Raw genomic sequence first — 27228 nt, forward strand, 5'->3', positions numbered from 1 at the left:
CCCACTAATCCCACTTCTAGATATATACCAAAAAGAACTGAAAACAGATGTTCAAACAAAATCTTTCACAAAAATGTCACAGCAGCACTATTCACAATAGCCCAAAGTAGAAATAAACCAAATGTACAACAATGAATGAATTGATAAACAAAACGTGGTAATATCTAGGTATAAGGGTTCAAGCTGGGGGCTGATATAGCAAAAAAACCTGACCACAAGTTGGCAGTAGCACACACAAGCTTTACTGGGTGATGTTTTGACAGGTTTGCATGTGGGAGAAGTCCCTGACAGCAGAAGTCTGTCCAGAGGCTACAGTATGTGGGTAGTTATTGATAAGGGGAGGAAGGCAAGGAAACTCCCAAAGGAGAGAGGGATTAGAGAGAGGACCTACCTATGTAGGTGATGTCACTCAGGAGCAATAAGAAGTCTCTGGGTCAGAGAAATATGAAGTGGGTAGCAGCTTGGGGTCTTATAACTATAAGGTGCTATCTTATCAGTGAGTAACAGCTTTCAGTGAGGTTTTGTGGAGTATGCAAAACAAGCAGGCTCTACATGGCTAAAAATCTGCTTGTTTGGGCTATTTTTTAAGTGATCAGATGTGTAAAACATTGAGTTTGGTTCTGGTAGGCTACCAGATCTTCTGAGCTACCAGATCTCAGCCTGCAATAAAGAAATAAAAAATCTAGGGGCCATTTCCTAGAGGATATGTTTGCATATTTACATTAATACCATACAATGGAATATTATTCACCCATAAAAAGGAATGAGGTAATGATATATGCTTCAACATGGCTGAACCTTAAAAACATTATTCTATGTGAAAGAAACTAGACAAAAATGCTTCATATAATATGATTCCAATTATATAAATCTCCAGACTGACAAACCACAGAGAAGGAAAGTGTACTTGTGGTTCACGGGGGGAGAAGGAAATAGGGGAGTTACTGTCTAATTTGTATGGGGTACTCATCTGGGATGATGAAATACTTCTAGAATGAACGAGTTAGTGGTGACAGTAGTACACACTGTGAATGTAATTAATGCCACTGAATTACACACTTTAAGATGATTAAAATGGTCAATTTTACATTATGTGCATTTTACCACAACAAAAAACTGTAAAACTTTTAGATAAAAAATAGGAGTGAATTTTTGTGACCTTCAGTTACATGATAATTTCTTAGATACAACACGAAAAGCACAAGTGACAAAAAAGAAGACTGAAAAATTGGACTTCATTAAAATAAAAAACTTTTGTCAAAGAACATCATTAAGAAAATGAAAAGACAATGCACAGAATGGGAGAAAATATTTGCAAATCATATCTGGTGAGGGACTTGACTCTACAATTTATAAAAAGTTCTTGTAACTCAATAATAAATAATTCAATAATAATAACACAAATAATCCAATAAAAAATGGGCAAAGGATTTGAACAGACATTTCTCCAAGAAGATATATAAATGACTATTAAACGCAAAAAAAGATACTCAACATCATTAGTCATTAAGGAAATGAAAAGCAAAACCACATAAAGTACCAGTTCACACTAACTAGAATGGCTATAATCAAAAAGACAGAGAATAACCAGTGTTGGCAAGGATGTGGAAAAAGATGAACCTTTGTACATTGCTAGAGATATATAAAATGGTGGATCCTTGTTAGAAAACAGTTTGAAGTTCCTCAAAAAGTTAAACATACAGATACCATATGATGCAGCAATGTAATCCTGGATAAATACTGGAGAGAAGTGAAAACATATATCCATGCAAACTTTATTCACACATGTTCATAGTAGTATTATTCCTTCTAGTCAAAACATGGAAACAACCAAAATGCCTATCCATTGATAAAAAGGTAAACAAAATATGGTATATCCATACAACAGAATATTATACAACAATAAAGTACTAACACATGCTACAACATGGATGAATCTCAAAAACATGATGATAAATGAAAGAAGCTGGTTACAAAAAGACTATAAATTGTATGATCTCTTTTATGATATGTGCAGGATAGGCAAATCTATGGAAATACAAAGTAGATTATTGGTTGCCTAGGGCAAGTGCCAGGGCAGGTTGTGGATGAAGAGTGACTGCTAATAGTTATAAGGAATGACGAAAATATTCTAAAATTAGATTATGATGATTGTTGTACATCTCTGTAAATATACTAAAAGTAATTGCATTGTATACTTAAAACAGATGAACTTTATGTATGTACATCATATCTCAATAAAACAATTAAAAGTGACAGTATTAGGAATAAAAACACCAATTAGAGCATGAGAGGCAGAGCCTCGGGCACTCCAGGATCGTGACAAGTTGCGGCGGGGATAGGGGAGGATGGGGGCGGCGGTGGCTTCTTCTATATGCTAGGGAATGCAGCTGGACCTGGATCCAAAGCAGGCTCTCCATATCGACCAGGCCCAGAGGACAACATCTGGCTGGAGGACAGAGCAGTGTGCAGAAGGCCAGCCACCCTGTGTCTTTGGATTGGAAAATTTAACCCATTTACATGTAAGCCATGTGGTAGACAGGGTCTTGGTGCTCCAGCCGGGTGCCAGACCTGAGCCTCTGAGGGGGGAGAGCCAAGTTCAGGACATTGGACCACCAGAGACCTCCCGGCCCCATGTAATATCAATCGGTGAGAGCTCTCCTAGAGATCTCCATCTCAGTGCTAAGACCGAGCTCCACTCAATGACCAACAAGCTCCAGTGCTGAACACCCCATGCCAAAAAACTAGCAAGACAGGAATACAACCTCACCCATTAGCAGAGAGGCTGCTTAAAATCATAATAAGTTCACAGACACCTCAAAATACACCAGCAGACGTGGTTCTGCCCACCAGAAATACAAGATCCAGCCTCATCCACCACAACACAGGCACCAGACCCCTCCACCAGAAAGCCTACATAACCCACTGAACCAACCTTACCCAACTGGGGCAGACACCAAAAACAATGGGAACTACGAACCTGCAGCCTACAAAAATCAGACCCAAAACATAGTAAGTTAAGCAAAATGAAAAAACAGAAATATGCAGGAGATGAAAGAGCAAAGTAAAAACCCACCAGGCCAATGAAGAGGAAATAGGGAGTCTACCTGAAAAAGGATTAAGAGAAATGATAGTAAAGATGATCCAAAATCTTGGAAATACAATGGAGAAAATACAAGAAGCATTTAACAAGTACCAAGAAGAACTAAAGAGCAAACAAACAATGATGAACAACACAATAAATGAAATTAAAAATTCTCTAGAAGGAATCAATAGCAGAGTAACTGAGGCAGAAGAAGGGATAAGTGACCTGGAAGATAAAATAGTGGAAATAACTACCACACAGCAAAATAAAGAAAAAAGAATGAAAAGAATTGAGGACAGTGTCAGAGACTTCTGGGACAACATTAAATGCACCAACATTCGAATTATAGGGGTCCCAGAAGAAGAAGACAAAAAGAAAGGGACTGAGACAATATTTGAAGACATTATAGTTGAAAACTTCCCTAATATGAGAAATAAAATAGTCAATCAAGTCCAGGAAGCACAGAGAGTCCCATACAACATAAATCCAAAGAAAAACACACCAAGACACATATTATTCAAACTATCAAAAATTAAATACAGGGCTTCCCTGGTGACACAGTGGTTGAGAATCTGCCTGCTAATGCAGGGGACACGGGTTCGAGCCCTGGTCTGGGAAGATCCCACATGCCGTGGAGCAACTAGGCCCGTGAGCCACAACTACTGAGCCTGCGCGTCTGAAGCCTGTGCTCCGCAGCAAGAGAGGCTGCGATAGTGAGAGGCCCGTGCACCGCGATGAAGAGTGGCCCCCGCTCGCTGCAACTAGAGAAAGCCCTCACACAGAAACGAAGACCCAACACAGCAAAAATAAATTAATTAATTAATTAATTTTAAAAAAATAATAACTGTGAGCTACTAATAAAAACTACCATCCTGTAGGAAAATCCAAATGAATGTCTCCAATATTTAAAAAAAAAAATTAAATACAAAGAAAAAATATTGAAAGCAGCAAGGGAAAAGCAACAAATAACATACAAGGGAATCCCCATAAGGTTAACAGCTGATATTTCAACAGAAACTCTGCAAGCTGGAAGGGAGTGGCAGGACATATTTAAAGTGATAAAAGGGAAAAACCTACAACCAAGATTACTCTACCCAGCAAGGATATCATTCAGATTCGACAGAGAAATTAAAACATTTACAGAGAGGCAAAAGTGAGGAGAATTCAGCACCTCCAAACCAGCTTTACATCAAATGCTAAAGGAACTTCGCTAGGCAAGAAACACAAGAGAAGGAAAAGCCCTACAATAACAAACCCAAAATAATTAAGAAAATGGTAATAGGAACATACATACCAATAATTACCTTAGAAGTAAAAAGATTAAATGCTCCAACCAAAAGACATAGACTGGTTGAATGGATACAAAAACAAGACCCATATATATGCTGTCTACAAGAGACCCACTTCAGACCTAGGGACACATACAGACTGAAAGTGAGGGGATGGAAAAAGATATTCCATGCAAATGAAAATCAAAAGAAAGCTGGAGTAGCAATTCTCATATCAGACAAATTGACTTTAAAATAAAGACTATTACGAGAGACAAAGAAGGACACTACATAATGATCAAGGGATCAATCCAAGAAGAAGATATAATAATTGTAAATATTTATGCACCCAACATAGGAGCACCTCAATACATAAGGCCATTGTTAACAGCCATAAAAGGGGAAATCGACAGTAACACAATAATAGGAGGGGACTTTAACACCTCACTTTCACCAATGGACAGTTCATCCAAAATGAAAATAAATAAGGAAATACAAGCTTTAAATGACACATTAAACAAAATGGACTTAATTGATATTTATAGGACATTCCATCCAAAAACAACAGAATACACTTTCTTCTCAAGTGCTCATGGAACATTCTCCAGGATAGATCATAGCTTGGGCCACAAAACAAGTCTTGAAAAATTTAAGGAAATTGAAATCGTATCAAGTATCTTTTTCAACCACAACACTATGAGACTAGGTATCAATTACAGGAAAAATTCTGTAAAAAATATAAACACATGGAGGCTAAAAAATACACTACTAAATAACCAAGAGATCCCTGAAGAAATCAAAGAGGAAATCAAAAAATACCTAGAAACAAATGACAATGAAAACACAATGACCCAAAACCTATGGGATGCAGCAAAAGCAGGTCTAAGAGGGAAGTTTATAGCAATACAATCCTACCTCAAGAAGCAAGAAAAATCTCAAATAAACAACCTAACCTTACACCCAAAGCAATTAGAGGAAGAAAAACCAAAAAACCCCAAAGTTAGCAGAAGGAAAGAAATCATAAAAATCAGATCAGAAATAAATGAAAATGAAATGAAAGGAAACAGTAGCAAAGATCAATGTAACTAAAAGCTGGTTCTTCGAGAAGAAAAACAAAATTCATAAAACATTAGCCAGACTTCATCAAGAAAAAAAGGCAGAAGACTCAATTCAACAGAATTAGAAATGAAAAAGGAGAAGTAACAACTGACACTGCAGAAATACAAAGGATCATGAGAGATTACTACAAGCAACTCTATGCCAAAAAAATGTACAACCTGGAAGAAATGGACAAATTCTTAGAAAAGCACAACCTTCCATGACTTAACCAGGAAGAAATAGAAAATATAAGCAGACCAATCACAAGCACTGAAATTGAAACTGTAATTTAAAATCTTTCAACAAACAAAAGCCCAGGACCAGATGGCTTCACAGGCAAATTCTATCAAACATTTAGAGAAGAGCTAACACCTATCCTTTTCAAACTCTTGCAAAATATAACAGAGGGAGGAACACTCCCAAAGTCATTCTACAAGGCCACCATCACCCGATACCAAAACCAGACAAAGATGTCACAGAAAAGAAAACTTCAGGCCAATATCACTGATGAACATAGATGCAAAAATCCTCAACAAAATACTAGCAAACAGAACCCAACAGACATTAAGAGGATCATACATCATGATCCAGTGGGGTTTATCCCAGGAATGCAAGGATTCTTCCATATATGCAAATCAATCAATGTGATATACCATATTAACAAATTGAAAGATAAAAACCATATGATAATCTCAATAGATGCAGAAGAAGTTTTCGACAAAATTCAACACCCATTTAGGATAAAAACCCTCCAGAAAGTAAGCATAGAGGGAACTTACCTCAACATAATAAAGGCTGAATATGACAAACCTGCAGCCAACATTGTTCTCAATGGTGAAAAACTGAAAGCATTTCCACTAAGATCAGGAACAAGACAAGGTTGCCCACTCTCACCACTATTATTCAACATAGTTTTGGAAGTTTTAGCCACAGCAATCAGAGAAGAAAAGGAATAAAAGGAATCCAAATCAGAAAAGAAGAAGTAAAACTGTCACTGTTTGCAGATGACATGATACTATACATAGAGAATCCTAAAGATGCCACCAGAAAACTACTAGAGCTAATCATTGAATTTGGTAAAGTTGCAGGATACAAAATTAATGCACAGAAATCTCTTGTACTCCTATACACTAACAGTGAAAGATCAGAAAGAGAAATTAAGGAAACAATCCCATTTACCATTGCAACAAAAAGAATAAAATACCTAGGAATAAACCTACCTAAGAAGGTAAAAGACCTGTACTCAGAAAACTATATAACACTGATGAAAGAAATTAAAGATGATAGAAACAGATGGAGAGACATACCATGTTCTTAGACTGGAAGAATCAACTTGTAAAAATGACTATACTACACAAAGCAATCTGCAGATTCAATGCAATTCCTATCAAATTACCAGTGGCATTTTTCACAGAACTAGAACAAAACATCTTAAAATTTTTATGGAGACCCAAAAGACCCTGAATAGCCAAAGCAATCTTGAGAAAAAAAAATGGAGGTGGAGGAATCAGACTCCCTGAATTCAGACTATACTACAAAGCTACAGTAATCAATACAGTATGGTACTGGCACAAAAACAGAAATATAGATCAATGGAACAGGATAGAAAACCCAGAGATAAACCCATGCACCTACGGTCAACTAACCTATGACAAAGGAGGCAAGAATATACAATGGAGAAAAGAGAGTCTCTTCATTAAGTGTTACTGGGAAAACTGGACAGCTACGTGTAAAAGAATGAAATTAGAACACTCCCTAACACCATACACAAAAATAAACTCAAAATGGATTAAAGACCAGACACTGTAAAACTCTTAGAGGAAACCATAGGAAGAACACTCTCTGACATAAATCATAGCAAGATTTTTTTTGACCCACCTTCTAGAGTAAAGGAGATAAAAACAAAAATAAACAAATGGGACCTAATGAAGCTTAAAAGCTTCTGTACAGCAAAGGAAACCTTAAACAAGACGAAAAGACAACCCTCAGAATGGGAGAAAATAATTACAAACGAATCAACGGACAAAGGATTAATCTCCAAAATATACAAACAGTTCATGCAGCTCAATATCAAAAAAAAAAAACAACCCAATCCAAAAATGGACGGAAGACCTAAGTAGACATTTCTCAAAAGAAGACTTACAGATGGCCAAGAGGCACATGAAAAGATGCTCAGCATCACTAATTTTTAGAGAAATGCAAATCAAAACCACATGAGGTATCACCTCACACTGGTCAGAATGGCCATCATCAAAAAATCTACAAACAATAAGTGCTGGAGAGGGTGTGGAGAAAAGGGAGCCCTCTTGCACAGTTGGTGGGAATGTAAATTGATACAGCCACTATGGAGAACAGTATGGAGGTTCCTTAAAAAACTAAAAATAGAATTACCATATGACCAAGCAATCCCACTACTGGTCATATACCCAGAGAAAACGATAACTCAGAAAGACACATGCATCCCCAATGTTCATTGCAGCTCTGTTTACAATAGCCAGGTCATGGAAGCAATCTAAATGCCCATTGATAGATGAATGGATAAAGAAGATATGGTACATATACACAATGGAATATTACTCAGCCATCAAAAGGAACAAAATTGGGTCATTTGTAGAGATGTGGATGGACCTAGAGACTGTCATACAAAGTGAAGTAAGTCAGAAAGCAAAAAACAGTATCATATATTAACGCATATACGTGGAATCTAGAAAAATGGTACAGATGAACCTGTCTGCAAGGCAGAAATAGATACACAGATATAGAGAACAAACATATGGACACCAAGGGGGGAAAGGGGGAATGGGATGAATTGGGAGATTGGGATTGATATATATACACTAAGTAATATGTATAAAATAGATAACTAATGAGAACTTGCTGTATAGCACAGGGAACTCTATTCTGCTGTACAGTAGAAACTAACACAACAATGCAAAACAACTATACTCCAATTTAAAAAAAAAATCAATGAAGTACATATTTTGGAGAAGGAAAAACTCCAGCTCTGCTTTACATGAACAGTAATGGAACAGACTCAAGATATCCCCATCAATTTTGCCATAAATACGCAGTACAATAAATATAAGTGCATGGAAAATATCCCTAAGTAGCCAACTTTTTCAGTATGCCTAAAACTCATTCCTCAGAAACACTGTTTCTGAAACTGATAACTATTATGCAAATGGCTCTTTACATTTCTCCTGTGTTCATCATATTTCAAAATATTTTTTAAAATCACATGGTAATTTATGGAGACATGGTTAAAAATATTTAATGATAAATATCATTGAATGAATGCATTTTAAGCCATGTATTTTATTTGAAGAGGGCCTTTGCAGCTCATATATCTTTCCTTTCTGCATGCTAGTGAGGTTTATTCCTGATTTTTTTATGCATTTGGTTGTACAAGTAAACTGAAATGCAAAAGAGAGGTGAAGTCTTAGTAGCTCAGCACCCGAGTGCAATACTTGAAGAAAAAATGACAAAGAAAAGCACCCAGACTTTCAAAGAACAAGAAGCAGAACAAAAACACACATAGAACAACAAGCAAACAAAAGAGCTTGGTGGAGTTAGATGGTGTTATCTTCACAGATAACAAAAGTAAAACAAAGAGCAGGCCAAACTAGACAGACAACTTAAGACAAGTTCTGATCGAAAGTGATGAAATAATGGCCTAAAAACAATGAGCATGATTTATAAAGTCAACAGAGAAAATCATAAAAGAAAAAAAATCAGCAATAAATATTAAAATATAATTGAAGACTAAAATCCAGAAATAGAAGTTACTGCTCTTACGAAGGGGAAAAGAATTGTGGATCTGGGGATGAGGAATCAAGAGTTATGGAAAGATTTATGTCCTGATGCTAACTACAGGGCATTACTCCCAGTCGAGGAATTATAGGTAACAGTAAACACAAATTCAATATTGTTTATCAAATCTACATACATTAATAGCTCTAATTCCATATGCACAAATTTAATCTTGATTGTGAAAAGATAAAATTTCCTCATTATAATATTCCATGTAATCCCTTGATATTTAGTATAAGTTTATTTCAGTCTTTAATATATAAGACCGTAGAACACTAAAGATTTGGGGCCAAGATTTAAACAGCATTACTAAAACACCTAGAAAATATCCTATTTTTAAATATTCCTGTTGTCACTGTGTCACTGTTTTCTTGAATTTATGGTCCAAGAGTGAAATGGAGCTCTACGATAATTAATTCTCTGACAGTTTTATACTGAAAGAGAAAGATCATGATGATAAACACTAATATAAATGTTGACATTTAACAAAATACTATAAAAGAAAATTTTATTATACTACAGTGGCTACTTACCAATTGATATCTTAATAACCCAAAAGAATAAATGGACCTAACAAAAGTTCCTAAATTACTCTTAGAGAATAGCTTCCATGGATATATCTTCCTTTTAAAGATGATGAAATTGCTCAGCTGCTATCCTTGGCTTCCCATGGATCATGAAAAATCATGAATTCAAGTTTCTCAAGCCCTTTATCCTTGGGTCAAAGGAAATTGAACAGACTCTTGAGGTCATTATTACTTGTTCATTGTTAAGTTTAAAATATATTCAGAATATGAACAGAGTTTAGCTTAGATAAAAGAGAACATAAATGTATCTACAGAGTCTATAATTTTAAAGTCATTTAAAATGCAACATTGGACTTATATATATTATTTTCATGCTTAGAATAAAAATCTAATTGCAGAGCATTTATTTTTATGTTTATAAATGTAATAATGTCAAAATGACTCCTTAGATGTGTTGACCTATAAAATTCTCTTGGCATGTGGTGATGTTCATTAACTGTAAACATTAAGTCTATAGTAAATAACCCATTTCTGCAGTTATTTTTAAAAGGCATCCTGGGACTTCCCTGGTGGCGAAGCGGTTAAGAATCCACCTGCTAATGCAGGGGACACGGGTTCAAGCCCTATTCCGGGAATATCCCACATGCCACGGAGCAACTAAGCCCGTGAGCCACAACTACTGAGCCTGCGCTCTAGAGCCCGCGAGCCACAACTAGTTAGCCTGTGTGCCACAACTACTGAGGCCCGTGGGCCTAGAGCCTGTGCTCCGCAACAAGAGAAGCCACAGCAACGAGAAGCCCACACACCGCAACGAAGAGTAGCTCCCGCTCACCGCAACAAAGAGTAGCCCCCGCTCGCCGCAACTGGAGAAAGCCCATGAGCAGCAATGAAGACCCAATGTAGCCAAAAATAAATTAACTAATAAAAAAATTAATTAATTAAATTAAATTAAATTAAATTAAAGGCATCCTGATAAAGCCTAAAAGAATTATTTTACCTGTATCTTGCACTGGAATAAAATGTGCAATTAAAATTACCGCTAAACAGTAACAACATCTTTATAAAGATGGTTTGATAAGAAATTCAGGTCAAGAACGCTAGCTAGAAGAGCATTCCATTTGCTTTTGCCAGCATCCTTTTCAGATATTCCGTGCTACGAAAAGACAATGGATGAAAGAAAAGAAGGGGAACAAAGATTCTTTGTAAATATTGGTGCTTAACTCTGTGAAGCATATGACTACTCACCCTGAGTACTTTGTAATTTCCTTGTTCAATACTCTGCCTCTTATAGCCTTGTCAGGTTGTAAAATCAAAAGGTTCTCCAGGGTTGCTCTGAACATAAGTTTCTATGTTCTTTTGTACATACTGAATACTGTGCCAGTACTTCTTTGCAATCTATTCATTTTTAGTTTGTCATTTTCTCTCACAGTGTTACATTATAGGTTGGGGGAAAAATACCTGTGTTATCATTTTCATACTTTGCAAAATATTAAGAGCCACAGTTTATCAACATCCTAATATTTTCTTAGTGTACCATATCCAAGACACCTTTGGTATTTTAAAATATGTTTTTAAGGAAATCGACATGATTAATATAGCGGGAGGGTGAGTGTTGTAGCATTATTATCCAAGCTCACTTTTTAAATAATTTAGCTACTTTTCACATAGTTTTGTCTCTGCAGGGTGACCTAAGAATTAACAAATTTATTTCTTCCATATTGTGCTTGGTACTGATGTTTGGTTTCAACTGTTATAAAATCAGTGTTGACTATGAGTAAGTTATTCATAATACAGCTTCTCATGAAGTGTGGATGTGACATGAATAATAAATATCTTAGCCCTTTAATAAGGTGCACCTCAGGATCATAATAAAACCCTACATTGTCTCTATAATCCAGCAGAGGTTTACCAAAGTCAAATTAAGACACATAAGAGCACATTCTTCAAGTGTGATTCACGATCCTTAGGAAATGACTATAATTGACTTACGACAAGCCAGCTGTACTGAGAACTCAGCAGCCTCAGGTGCTTGACCTGTTGTTGTGCTTGAATAAACCTGGGTGCAAAACACACTATTCTGGATTTTTTTACTGTCAGATTGTTAAATCCAAAGATGAAACATGTGGTTAATGGGGAACTTTTAGCACAAAGGACTGGAGAATGATCTTGCTTAGGTAAACATTTATTAAAACACATTAATAAAAATGTCAGGCACTTTTAAAAATCATATAAAGAATTTATAAAGCTACTGTGTGTTTCTAAAAAGGAAGAAAAAATTTTCCCCTTCCTTGTGTAGATCTTGCTTTGTTCAAGCTTTCTCCTTTTTATAAAACTCTGGCATACACATTGTACTGTATCTGAAAATGATAAAGTGTGCCTCTCTGGTACAGCCTTGTCAATTACATATGCCTTGTTTCATTAGCTACAGCTAATTATTAGCCATAGTGTTCGAGGCTATGAATTTAAATTGAGTAAAATGAGTGGTCATTTTTTATGATTTCCTTCTAGTCATTTCAAATTCATCAGACTATTTTTATTACATGTGAAAATACTAAAAGTATAATAACCCAAATCCTTCACCGCCTTAATTCAGCAACCGAATAAGAGTGTGTATTAAGTGTGACAGAGATAGATGGGATTAACTCTATTTTTTTCCTTGACAGCTTTTGCCCACAACATATGTTCAGTGTTATCAGGGTTATTAGAGAGAACACAAACTAATCAGGTGGACAGATTCACAGTGTCCAGAACACATGGTGGCCTCCCATTCCATTAACAAGGAATGTCTGAATCACTTGCAAACATGGTCAAATAGTATGAGGATTTGTCATTTTGATTGTGGTTCTTAAAACCATGATTAGAATAACTGTGTTGTCTATGAAGCTTCTGGATTGGAAGGTAAGATACTGGGACATGACCCTATTTGCTGTTGTGTCATGAAAAGGGAGAAAAATTACAGGCTCTGTATGTTCTGATATTGATTCAACCATCTAATGTGTTTTACCTTTAAAAATAATTTGTGGTTGAATTTTGTTCTTGAGGCTAAATTTCTTAAGGGGAATTATTGTCAGATACCTATTTTGTTCAAAAGTTTAAAACTTGCAAAGAAAATCAGAATGGAAAAATTATAGCTACATGTTGAATTAAATGAAGGAATTTGGGGATTATAAGGAGAAGATTGCTGGGGAAAGAACTCAGAATTGTGATATTTCCAAGTAAAGAGATCCATCAAGAAACTGGAGCCAACTGCAAGGGCAATGGCTACACAGAAAGCCATCTGGGCTCAGCATTTATTCCATTGACTTTCCTCAGCTTTTAAAAAAGGAGAGGTTTCTCTATTAAAGTGTGGATTCTTGGGTTTGTGACTTTCTCTCACATTATTTTTTCCTCCATTGAATCCTATTCCTTCAATCAGTTTACCATACTCAAGGTCAGAGGTAAAGATTACTGAAGTATGAAAAATTCATAGAAAATAGAATTATATGAATTTCAAGTTAAAATAGATCCTATCATGTTACCCAATGAGCTCAGCTAAAGTTTAGAGTACTTGGCAGTCCTTTGCATGTAAAACAGAATACTGTTCAGAAGTGTATGCTTTAGAGACATGCTGTTCAGAATATTGATTTTGATACTCTGTAGATGTGTGAATTTGGACAAGTCATTTAACTTTAATGAGGCCTCAATTTTCTCATCAGGAAAACATAGATAATAATACCAATTAACTAGGGTTGTTAAGAGGATTAAAACAAAACCCTTTTTTTTTTTAATTATTTAATCGAGTGGCTGACACATAGGAGTGCTCCATAAGTGGCATCTATTATATTTATTTTCTTGGTTACTTCCATTTTGAATTTTCAGGCCAGCCTCTAGTCTCCAATCTTGGGGGAAACTACTCCCATTGGTTCTCTCTATTTCTAAGGACTAGGTTAAGTTCCTCTCTTTTTCATCTTCTCATTCAGAAATAGTGTCTTTTTCTGCCCTTGACAGTGCTTCTCTTTGACCACAACTTGAAACTGTATTTTATCAATCACCTGAACAGAGAACTACTTCAGCCTCCTACCATTTCCCGTAGCCCCATAACTGGGAGTATTAAGATAACTGCATTCAAATTCATTCTTGCCCACCTCAGAGAAGAGGCATCTCCCTCCTGCTGGTCCATAGTTACTTTCACAGACTCTCCTATGAATCCCACTTTATCCCATTTATATAATTATCTCATGCCTTCCTTTATCTTTTCCCCTTCATTTTTTCTTTCTCTAAATTGCCTTTTATGCCCATCAATCTATAAACGTGTTTCAGTGTATATTATCTTAAGAAAAAAAAAAATCCTCCTTCAACCCCAAGGCTTCCTCTGGTCTCCTCCATTCACATCCAAGAGTCTTGAATGTAATCAACCTTGCTGTTCCTATTTTCTCACTCGTATTCTTTTACTAAGTACAAAACCTTGTTACTGACTGCACCTCTCCATTAAAATTGTTCTTCCCCTGGTCAGCAATGACCTCTTATTTGTAAAGACCAATAAACACTTTTCAGATTTATTTGCAATATTTAAAAAATGTTGATCATCCTCTCCTGGAATTCTCCTCTCTAAGCGTCTAACAGCATCACCTCTCATCCTCCTCCTACCTCTCCAGGTACTCAGTGAAACCCATGAGATCCCTTCCATCTACCTGTTTCTGCATAGTAATTATTCTACCTTCAGTTTTCTTTCATTCAATAGAAGCACACTTGGTCTGACACATACCCATGATAATCCTCTATGTCTCCAGCTCAGCATTTTATTCAAGCTGTTGGCCCATATAATCACTCCCTAAAGACTACTTGGACAACATGTCAAACATAACTTGGCCAGAACAACATTATATGACCCTCCCCCATAACTTACAAATCTTAATTCTCTATCTTGGAGATTTACCCCATCATATTGCCATTTTCTCAAGAGGTTTAAAGGTCATTTTAGATTTCTCACATTCTCCTACATTTACTCCAATTCAACATTTTGTCAAATCTACCTTTGATATACTTAACAGTGTATTTTCCTTCTCTGCTATCCCTGCCCTATGTTAAACCCTCATCTTTTCTTACCTGGATTCCCGATTTATCTTTCCTTCTCCTGTTCTTCCTTTCCTCTCTTCTCAGTCTACTTCCTAAACTGCCACAAAAGTGCTTATTCCAAAGTATAAATCAGATCACATCGTTCTCTTAAATCATTCCAAGTCTTTCTACTACCTTCAGGATAAACTTTCTACAATAGCTCTTATTGCTCTGAATTTTATTTATTTGTCTTACTCACTAGATTATGAGATTCTCTAAGAAGAAAACATGTGATACGCTATCTGCTGCACAGGTCCCCTCACCTGATGCATATTCAGCACTCTATAAAAAGTAATCAAAATAGCTTCTAAACAGTCAGCTTGGTTCATGTTCCTTGATCTCTACCCTCATTCCCTCTTAGTATCTTCACTGAATCATCATGTTGAGATGTGTATACTGGACTCTTTTCTCTCCATCTTTGCTTTTCCTATTTTTCTTAGCTATCCTTGTTTTTCAGGTTTTTCCAATAGGTAATTTACCTAAATATATGCATTATGGAAATCTCTACTTCTCCTTTCTGTGAGTTCTGATTTTGACATTCCTTACTGAACCCGAGTGTTACTAATTACAGGCTCTTAGCTATTCAAAACATCAGTACATCAGTAGCACAACCTGGTTGTCTTGGAGATAGCATTCATCTCAAATACAGCTCACTACATGTCTCTCAAGAAGTTACTAATTTAAATGCCCTATGACATGTTACACTGAATTGATATATTGTTGGGAAATTACAACATTGATTTCTCTTAAAGCATGAGACGTAACTAAGGCCTAACATTCTTATATTTCTTTCCCTTTGAGAGGTTATATCTAAATCTATGGTAACTATTTAGAAAGAAGAGTGTTTGCTGCTGGCCAGAACCATTTAAAAAGTATTCCTCATACTCACAAACAAGGTTAATTCTAAGTGAAAATATACCACAAAACATGGAACTAACAGTTACAAATTTAACGTAGACCTTTCATAGACTGGGGTATCATGGAAGCCTTTTCCTGTGTATAGAAATTATTTTTTGTGTTTTTGTTTTTAAAAAGGACATTGCTTTAGGGCAAAGATAATAAATAACATTTATAAATGTCATATACTAGATGGCTAGTATAATTTCAAAGTTTTTGTAAATTATAATCTCAAAAGATCACCATTTTTTTTTCCTTTGGAATCAAAATTAATCAGAGGGTCTTTAAGTTGATGAGGTTTAAAATATACCAGGAGAAATTCCAAATATTGTTGCAAACATACCAGTGATGTGTTCAACCAAACTGAATTTTGAGCTTTATAAACTGACACTGAAATATTTTTTCCTTATAAAATTAAATTCAGGACCACTGAGTTTCAACTGAGATTGTAATCAAGAACAACTTTTCAGAGTGACCTCAGCAACATGACTGAATAACAAATCCCTCATTTGTATCCACCGCTCAACAATAATAATTTGGCATCCATCCACAAACAAAAGTGCATTTGTGGGAGCTACAGGATACAGCACCATACATCAAAAGGCCTGGTGTCTTGCTCACCCATGTGTAGGATAGTAGGCATACAGACCTTGGTCCTGGTGACAGACACTGCAGTGACCTATGAACCAGCTCCAGCCCCTTTTGGCAATGGTCTGGGAGTCCCTGGAGAACACCGTTTTAAACAATCACCCACAGACAAGTGAAGATTTAGGGAAGTCCAAGTTTCCAATGGAGAAGTTCCAGCACAAAATTGGAGTAAAAGAATGTAAATTTGGATGCATTGGAGATGTCAGCCCCACTCAAGACAACATAGTTCAGTGCCAAGAGAGATTTTCTCAGCCTGTGATTTCTCCCATGGGGGAAAGTGAGAACACGTGAGTGAATGCCTAGCTTCTCTGGCTTCGCAGGACATTGCCAAAGAGACCTATTTCTCTCTCACCCATCCAGAGTATTGAGTCATGCATGACTGGGGAGCAGGAAAAGCCTGGGAAAGCTGCAGATAGGGCTCTTGAAGCACATTAAAGGAATGCAGATCCTACTAACTGTATTGAGGACTCCTTCAAGAAGCCCACTCACAAGTCACTGTGGACACCGTGCATGCAGATCCCCCCAATTTGTCCACGGGCACCCAAGCATCTGCGTATCTCAGGCACAAACACCCCAACCCTGTGGCTGGCTCACTGTGTGCACTCCTGATGGCAGCAAAAGCAGTCTTTAGCAGGTAGATGGCTAGTGGATACATACAGAAAGCTGGACCAAATATGTGAGCCAGGGAGAGACCACAAACTTGGGCTTTAGCTCTACCCTTGGAAAAGCAAAAAGGAGGCTCTCAGCACCCAGCCTGGTATGTTGCAGAACTGAGAGTAGGCATACAATCTTAAGAATTCTACCACAGACAGGAGTAGGAAGTGTGGAGCAGGCATAAAAGATCTGAGAAAGCCTCAGTATCCCTAGCAGGACTCATGAAATGTACGTCTCCCCCGAAGTCAATTAGCAAATATTGGAGGAGGTGGCTGCTACTACTGAGGAATAAATTTAACCGAGAAGTGAAGGATGTGCACGCTGAAAACTACAAGACTTGGATGAAAGAAATGGAAGAAGACACACGCAAATGGAGAGACATTGTGTTCATGGATTGGAAGACTTAATATTGTTAAAATGTCCATACTATTCAAAGCCATCCATAGATTCTATGCAATCCCTATCAAAATTCCACTGTCACTTTTCACAGAAATAGAAAATACTACCCTGAAATCTGTATAGAACCACAAAAGAGCCCAAATAGCCAAAGCAATCCTGAGAAAGAACAAAGCCAGAGGTATCACATTTCCTTATTTTGAAACATACTACAAAGGTATAAATATTAATAAAAACAGAAGAGTACTGGTATAAAAATAGATACATAGATGAATAGAACAGAATCAAGAGCCCCAGAAATAAACTATCATGTATGCAGTCAACAAATATTTGACAAGGGAGTCTAGAATACACTGTGGGGAAAGAATAGTCTCTTCAATGAATAGTGCTGGGAAAACTGAATAATTACATGCCAAAGAATGAAACTGGATCCTTGTCTTACACCATTCACAAAAATTTACTTGAAGTATATTAAAAACTTAAACATAAGACCTGAAATCATAAAACTCCTAGAAGAAAAACCTAGGGTAAATCTCCTGGACATTGATCTTGGCAAATTGTTTTTTAGATGACACCAAAAGCACAAGCAACAAAAGCAAAAATAACTAAGTGGTACCACATCAAATGAAAAACTTCTAAACAACAAAAGAAATATCAATACAATGAAAAGGCAACCTATGGAATGGGAGAAAATTTTATATATTACATCTCTAATAAGGGGTTAATATTTGAAATACATATATAAGGAATTCATAAAACCCTACAGCAAAGAAACAAACAATCCAATTAAAAAATGGGCAGAGAAACTGAATGAGCTTTTTTTTTCCAAAGAAGATATAGAAATGGTTAACAGGTTCAAAAAGAGATGTTTAACATCACTTATTAGAGAAATGCAAATCAAAAACCACAGTAAGATATCACCTCACATCTGCTAGAATGGCTATGATGAAAAAGACAGGAAATAATAAGTGTTGGTGAGGATTTGGAAAAAGGGAACCCTTTTACATTGTTGGTGGTTTTCAATAGACACTATTGAAAACACAATAGTGCTTCCTCAAAAAATTAAAAATAGACCTGCATATGATCCAGTAATTCCATTTCTTGGTATATACCCAAAGGAAATGAAATCAGGATCTCAAAGAGACATCTGTACTCCCGTGTTCACTGCAGCATTATTCACTATAGCCAAGATATGGAAACAGCCTTGGTGTCCACCTACAGATAAATGGATAAAGAAGAATGGTGCATGCACACACACAGACACACACACACAGTGGAATATTATTCAGTCATTAGAAAGAATAAAATCATGCCATTTGCAACAACATGGATGGACCTCAAAGGTATCATGCTAAGTCAGTCCTAGAAAGAAAAATACTCTATAATATAACATAAGTGTGGGATCTAAAAAAAAGCTGAACTCATAGAAACAGAGAAGGAAGGAAATGGAGAGGTGCTGGTCAAAGGGTACAAACTTCCAGTTATAAGATTAATAAGTTCTAGTGATCAAATCTACAACATAGTGACTATGGTTAACAATACTACATTAAATACTTGAAAGTTGCTAAGAGTAGTCTTACATTTTCTCACTTCACATAAGAAATGGTAATTATACGAGGTGATGGAGGGGTTAACTAACCCTAGCATAGTAATCATTTCACGATATATAAGTGTCTCAAATCATCACCTTGTACACCTTGAACTTACACGATGTTATGTGTCAATTCTATCTCAAAAAAGCTGGATAAAAGAGAATAATGGAATTTTCCCTTGAGATACTAAAATAAAATGCATTTTGTTCAGATGAATGTGTTCTAAAAGCCAAGTACGCATCTTGTTCTTTATGTGAGGCCATGTCAATACCTGAGGTCTATAGTTAATCAGTGTAAGTTGTCATCATTTCCAAAATTATGTCTAGCTGCCTACATTTTTTACATATTTACAGTGAATTTTAATGACATATTTAATTTTAAAGTTCTAGTCCTTTAGCACAATCATAGCAAAAAAAAAAAGTTTTTCATTTTGCCAAATAAAGAGAGGTCATTCTTGGTACTATTAAATTAATTACAGGTGTTCTTCGTGTGTGTACATGTGTGGAAATATACAGACATGCATAACATGGAGGACTGCAATAAGAATGATAATACAATTGATGGAAAGGTAAATACTGCATGAATATTTGTTACCTGGCTACCCAATATCCCCCCAAAAGTTTGATGTTTGTTTTTATCCTTCATCCACCCCAAATTGCCCAATTGCACTAAATCATTTAGGCTTTTTCATAATTAAGAGAAATATACTACATGGGAAGCATAGCTTAAAATTTATAGTATTTTAAAATTTATAGTAATTTAAAACTGTAAAACTGCTTTTAGAGGTACTATCTCTAGTGTAGCTCTAAATAGCCCTTCAAGGTACTTCACAAAGATATCATCTGTGGTTTTATAACTGGAGAAAATGGTGAATTAGAACAGACCCATATTTTGATCAAAGTCATATGGCTAGAGAGTGTTCCACAGCACAAGCCCTATAAAACAATATTTTTTCAATTTCCACAAATATAAATTAAAAGATCATAATTCTGCAAACTCAAAAACTAAATGGTTTATATAACCATAAAAAACTTGATCCCTACTATAGCTTCAAAATCTACTTTTTCCTAGAAGAGCTTGCCATAGCAGTATGATATCTGAATAATTATTTTCAAAATATATCTTAATCTCTAAACTAAAAAGTGGATAAAGAATATATATAAGCAATTAATTAAAAAGGAATACAAATAACTTATTAGCATTAGAAAAATGTTTAACTTCACATACTAAAAAAAGAAATGTAAATTTAAATAAAAGAGCCAATGTGTTCGTAAGGTTTTGGAGAAACATGCACTCCTAAGAAATAAAATCATGTATGTATGCAAAGATTTAGCTTCAAATATATCCTTAGCTTTACTGTTCATGATGACACAAAAATATGAAACAACCCAAGAATCCAATAATAGAATATCGCCCAATTAGTTATTTAATAGTATAGCATTACAGACATTAAAATATGTTGTAGGAGAATAAATAATGCCATTGGAAATATTTATGCTACATAGTATCTTAATAAAGAAGAAGATTGAACTTGTATGTATAATATGATCCCAATTTGGAGGCAATATAGTTTTGTAACTAAAACCCCAGTTTAGAGTCGGATAAATGAACTCCAGTTTGGGCTGTATCATTTACTGTTTGTATAACCCTTCGAATGTTACTTTAACCTTTCTGAAACTCAGTTCACTCACTATAAAATGGGCTTAAGAAACTTCCAAATTTGCAAGGCTTTTGTTAAGATTTCAATGAGACAATCACATAGGCTTTTAGCACAATGCATGAATATAGTAAATGTTCAATAAATGTTAATTATTATCATAATTCTTATTATGCAACATGCATATTTCATGTCACATTTTATATTATCTGTTTTATATTATATGCATATAATATGTATATATTATATTAAATATATGTTTCTGACCAAACATTCATCAAAATTTTTCAAGTGATGGTTTCTTAGTGGTGGGGTGTGGATAGTTACTTTGTTTATTCCTGGATTTTCCTTCAGTGGATTAATTTAACTTTCATAATAAGAAAAAAATAAAATTACATAGGTCAGGTTAGGCTAGGGATTGTAGCAGTAATATTCAAACCCTGAAATCTCACTGGCTTAATTCTCACTTCTGCAGGAGGCTCTCCAGGGAAGCACGTGCCAAGCAGTGATAAGAGTCTGTTTACAGCATGAAGTTCCATGTGCCTTCTAGATCTCCATCAAGGGGAAGTAAGCCAGGAGGGCCCTCTGTGGCTTTTACTGCCTCAACCTAGAGGAGATACATGTCCCTTCTACTCTTAATCCATTGGCCAAATGAATCATTTGGTCCTTCCCATCTGCAAGAGGGCTGGAAAGTGTGGGGCAGCACGTGGATATGTGATAAGGACTAAATGTCTCTCCCACAAAAAGTGATAACTAAATGAAACCTAATAAATGTTTTACTACATTCAGAAGTGTTTTTCAGGAGTTCACTTGGCAAATTTGAGTTCTCTAATATTTTGAATAGAGTACAAATTACAACATCTTTTTAACTTTTTCCCTAGATAGGCCTTCCCTAATGGCTATGACTGGAGAACACTGAGTTAAACTGGCCCCCAAGAGAGACTTCGAGTGAATAAACATCTCTGGCCTCAGGGTCCTTATTTGTGAATTCTTTCTAAATGTCTTATCCAGCTAAAAACATGCCGCCTTCTTAAATCAATATTCCTGTCAGCTGACAGTTTTGTTTTTACTCTAACTTCCATTTATTTAAGCAATCACATTTTTTCATTGGTAACATTATTGTCACAAACCTAAATTAAATGTCATGCGATATTTATTTTTGCAGCTTTCTCATGGAACTCTGTAAAATAAAGACAAACAAATATATTCACAGGATGAATTACAATTCCTATCAGCTTAGCTCTTTCAGCAAGTCAAGCCTCTTGGATTACATGTATGGCTGGAATGGGGTGAAATTTATACTCTTCAGTAGTTGATACTTACAACTACCCTCCAAGGTAAGTATGATTGAACTAATTCTATTTGTTGTTGTTGTTTGGCACGGCTTGTGGTATCTTAGTTCCTTGACCAGGGATCGAACCCCTGCCCTCGGCAGTGAAAATGCAGAGTCCTATCCACTCAACTGCCAGGGAATTCCCTGATTGTACTAATTCTAAAGACAAAGTTCACAGCTGGTAAGTGATCAAACTACGTTTTGAACTAACTAAGGTACTCAATCCAGGCTTACGACATTTTGTACTCAACCTTCCCCCAATAGAGCTGGGGCTGCAGGGAAGGCAAACTTCTACCTTTACTCTGTCAGGGTCTTTTTTGTCTTGAAAAGTAAATTGACCTAAGACAGATCAAAAGGAGAAAAGCATGCAAATTTATTTAATACAAGTTCTACTTGACATAGGAGTCTTCATAAGAAAGAAGACCCACATAAATGACAAAACCTACTTGCTTCGATATTAGACTGAACAAAGAGGGGCAATTGTGAAAAAGTGACAAAACACTTTGTGGAGAAGCTAAAGAAAGATGAGAATTATTTTAACAAAATCTGTTTGTATAGAATTCTCTCATTTTCTCATCCTTGATGATAAGATTGTTACATGCTTTCTGGTATAAAGAAGACATCTTTCATATGGGAATCTCATCTCATGCTTTTAAGAAAAAAAAAAAAAAAAGGAAGGTCAGAGTATTTTTATTTTATTGCTGTTTTTCAAGTGCCTTTATCTCAATATAGTCAGTATGCCAGAGTGGCATATTTTGAAGTGGCATGTTCTGAACTCCTTCAGGGCCAAGTTAGAACAGAAATACTGCTGTTTCATTTTAATTAAGACAGAGACTTGGGAAACTCCCCTCAATCATTCTGGGAAAAACTAGGTCATGTTACTGTAGATAGTCTTACTCAGAAGAACCTAAGAAAACTGCAGTGTGCGAGTAGCTGCAAAGGAAAATGGTAACAAGGCCTGCACCTCCCGATTATTTTAATTTTCAGCAAAGGGTTCATTACTAAAGATGCAGTATTATATATATCTTCTTCAAGGACAGGGACCATATCTATATCACTCACTGATCTTATAAGCTATTAGTGCTTAGCATCTTAAGACCCATTTGAAAGAATGAAATCATGTAGGCTTTCTTCCAAATTTTCCCAGCAGAACACAGTGAAATTTCTAGCAAACAACTCAATTTTTACGTAACAAATCCTAAATATAGCTTTCTAATGTGAAATTTACGACTTTTGTCACTAGAGGCAGAGAAAAAAATCAAAACTATAGGGCATCATCCAAAGTTGCGCCGTTCATAAGAATATAAAAAAGCAAAGGCAACCACTAATTAAATGAAAAATATTCTCCTCTGAGAGAAAGCAGATTGGAATATTGGCAAGACTCCTATGTTACATGATTGTGGAATGTCACATCATATCACTGTTTTTGAATGTTGAAAATCATACTACTAGATATCTCACTTTATGTTTGGATAGAACCACTAATGTTAATATTATACAATAGCTCTTGGTATAGGTGTGGTACATATGGGGAAGAAGTACTTGACAAACATTTTTTAGATACTTCTAAAAGCCCAACTTATGGAAGAAGATTTTTTTTTTTAAGCTAGCAACTATATTATGAGTCATGATACAGACTATGAAATGTGCACTGAAATCAATACTGATAAATCAGTTATGTGCTAACAAAGCCAGGTGTTGTCCAATGAATAATAAAGGATTATGTCAGAATGTCAGTCCTTATGCTGCTTTGCTGTTTTAGTCAACAATATATGCCTTCTGATCTTAGTTTAGTATTGAACAAATGGTAAAATTAAGAAGAGGATAAAACCAAAGCCATTAAGTATATACTTTTCAGGAACTGTGCAAAACAACAAATAACAACATAGATGATGAATCAACCCTGAAATATGAAGCAGCTAAGTAGAATGGTACACTCAAGAGTTTGTGAAATGAGTAGCAAATGATGAAAATATTTATTCATGATGGTGATCATTCTAGTAAGTATGATTTCCATAATTCAGTTGGCTTGCTCAAGTGATATGCCTCAGCAATATAGCAACATCTTAAATAATTTCAACTTATAATTTAAGGGCTAAAATAGGAAAACTTTTAATTTGATATGCAATATAATAAGATTTCTAAAGAAAATTGAGTTGTGATGCAAATGCTTCAATCATCTAGGGTCTGACTCCTGATATTAGTGATTTTCTATACTTATTAGTGAAAGAAATCAACAACAGTTTAGGGCAATATACAAACTACTTCAGCACATAAAGGAATATACTTCTAAGTTGCCTATAACTGAGGAGTAAATTGAGGATCCATTTGCTTCTACTTCTCAAGTTAATAACATTTTATCCGTCCATATTTTTAATGTGGTATGTGCAATGACTTCGTATCTTCCGTGAGAAATCTCTCCATAATTTCAGGTTAATGTTTAATGTGAAAATATGCAGAACCACCTTACAGAGTCATGATGCATTTGCTGACATTATCAAAGACCTATAAAAATGAATTATAATTTTCTAACATAAGAGAAATAACTTAAGAAAAAAACAACATCTGGATTTGGGACTGACTCAAGCTATACATCACAGAGCAGAAATAGATATAGCAGTGAAAGTTTGAAGACAATTTCATCCCTCTGAATAATTTATTACTTTTAAAGATTGTATTTTATTACATAAACCTTTGTTTTTCTCTGAACTTTATGTAAAGCTGATAGTCCCCATATACACTAAAAGCCCAGATTTTTAAGGAAAAGAGAAACGTAGATAGTTCGGCTAAAGCACTACCATGTGTCTTTGAGCTCCTAAAAAAGCGTTATTTTTAGCAGGATGTAGTTAAATGCCCTTCTAACCAATTACCCTGGTGACTAACTTTCCACATTTATGTGTTTACTCAATTCCCTGAGCTAGAGATTACAAATTCCCTTAGACTTTTCTTGAAATTTCCATTCACCTTCTGACAAGCTGAAGACAGTAATCAGAATCTGACTAATGTTTCCTCATAGGGAAAAAATAAGGAGAGCATGCTGACCCAAGCTGGCAGAATCATTCCTTTCCAGAAGATACTCAGGTTTGAAAAGAGAAAATAGCAGAATCTTTCTTTCTAGTCTATGAAGTAATTCCTCCTTAATAATTAGCCCAAAGTATGTTCAATTTAATCTTTTAAAGGTTTGTTGGCAATGTGAATTATTTTAATGATGATGAGGAATACTTTCACAAAGCAAACCATTTTTAATTTAGTAAACAACCATCCACAGCAAATAGGTTTTATCACATCAAATAATCCTCACATTACCTAACAACCCAAACAACAACACTGGGCATCTTATTATTAACAATCTTAATATATCAAAGGACACTTCAGTTTGCTGCTGGAATAATGTTTTGTGGTTACACTTCCATTTTTCTCCTGGTGGGATAGCAAATTCAACTGTTTATGTAAGTCACTGCCAGGGAAGTGCTTATCTCATCACATTACCTTTTATTTCTGAGGTCTCACCAAATGGACCCAGAGTTGTTTTACAACAGAAACGAATTTTCAACTGAAGCATCTTGTGATGACTTTGATTGGGGAGACGAAGACACACACACACATATAAACATCAAAAAACCAACTAAATTAGATCAACAAAACTTCCATGTTTTGAAAAAATAAGTTCCCATTAGAACTGGACAATGAGCTATATTTCTGAGGGTCAAATATATTCAACTTTCCTCTCTACCTTGTTCTATTACTTTAAAAAAAAAAAAAAACAGGAAAGAAATAAACAGAGAGAAAGCTGGACTAAAATTTATTTTCCTCATTTGGCTTTCTTCTAACAGCCAAAACAAGTTGAAAGCTTTTCTATTCAAAATGAGATTGCTTTTGCTCCTAACACAGAGGGACTTCTTGCTCTTTTATTTCCCCAGCTCTTTATAGGGCATTGACTGTGGGCCACCTCCCAGCTTCTGCTTGCTCAGGCATTTTGACATACACAAATCCAAGGTTAGGCCAGCAGGCTGGACAGAAGCTCAACTCCTACCCCAGCCACACAATGGGATTCCCTATTGCTTTATTCAACCTCAGCCCATCCTATCTGGCCCTTCTCAGGGCTAAATTCTTTCAGATCAACATAATTTATTTCCAGGATTTTAAATTTTTTTTATATCTTAACCCCCTCCTCAAGGCTTCCACACACGGTGACCTTCATTCATTGCTTATTCTTTTCTAAACCCACCCTCAGAAGAAAGTGACAATACAGTCCCCCCAAGTTCCACGAGTGAAAGATTAGACAGTAGAAAAGGCCGCTGGAGTAGATGCAGCTTAGCCCTTCAAGCCAGTGCAGTATTCACAGGGCAAAGGGAATGCAAGTCTCCTGGTACTAGCAGGCATTGCTTCCCTCGGGCACTTTGGCAAAAAAAAAAAAAAAAGAAGAAAGACTATGAAGAACCTCTGTGGAGGGGAGGAAGTGAGGAAAGCCTTTTGCGTTTGCGTTATCCACAGGCTTCATGGCAATTGATTCGGTTTTGTTCCTGAAAAAGCTTTCAGTGTAGCAGAGAACATGAAGCTTGGTGTTTTCTTTGTTCAAGGTTAACTTTTTACAAGTCTGGTTTCCTCCCACTCACTCTGCTCTGCCACGGAGTTTTGGCATATAAAGTATTCCAAAGCAAAATAAAATGAAATGAAATAAAGCCTCTGTTGTCTGCTCCCAAGCTTGTCCCATTGGCAACTCTCCTGTAGATGTAATTTTCTATCAGTTATTCTGCCCCAGGGTAGAATACCAAGTCCAAAGGAGAGGAAGGGGAAAGAAGTCTGCCTGGAATCACCTCTTTACTAATATCTGTCAAGGTTCACTTATGAGCATCCCTTCCTCCTTATGCTGCAAGGACTTTTCTTTCTTTTTCTCCTCTGCAAACCTGACTTGAAGCCAAAAACTCCCAGTGAGGAAATATTTTCACTTAACTGTGCAAAGGTCAGACAAAAATGTGGTAAGGGCATTTTATTTTTCAACGCATATTAATTTCAATTTTGCTCCCCCGCAGAGCCTTTTGAAAAGCAGTGGAAGCCAGTGCAGCACCTTAATGCAGATTCCTGGGAGGCACAGTTCACCATTCCGTGGGGCTGCAATGACCTGAGTGGTCAAGGGCGGAATTACACAGCTCAGAGAACTTAGCCAGC

The 27228-nt window shown here is 35.9% G+C and overlaps 1 long non-coding RNA gene across 1 annotated transcript in view; it reads left to right on the forward strand.

The window, feature by feature from the left end:
• Positions 1-6982: 6982 nt before the first annotated feature.
• LOC309623679 overlaps positions 6983-27228 on the forward strand; it is a 120136-nt gene continuing 99890 nt past the window's right edge. Inside the window, exon 1 of the long non-coding RNA XR_014241458.1 lies at positions 6983-7151. This is a non-coding gene — a long non-coding RNA (uncharacterized lncRNA). The remainder of the gene's footprint in view (positions 7152-27228) is intronic.

Source organism: Balaenoptera borealis, assembly GCF_965194805.1.
Source record: "Balaenoptera borealis genome assembly, chromosome: 2".
NCBI lineage: Eukaryota > Metazoa > Chordata > Mammalia > Artiodactyla > Balaenopteridae > Balaenoptera > Balaenoptera borealis.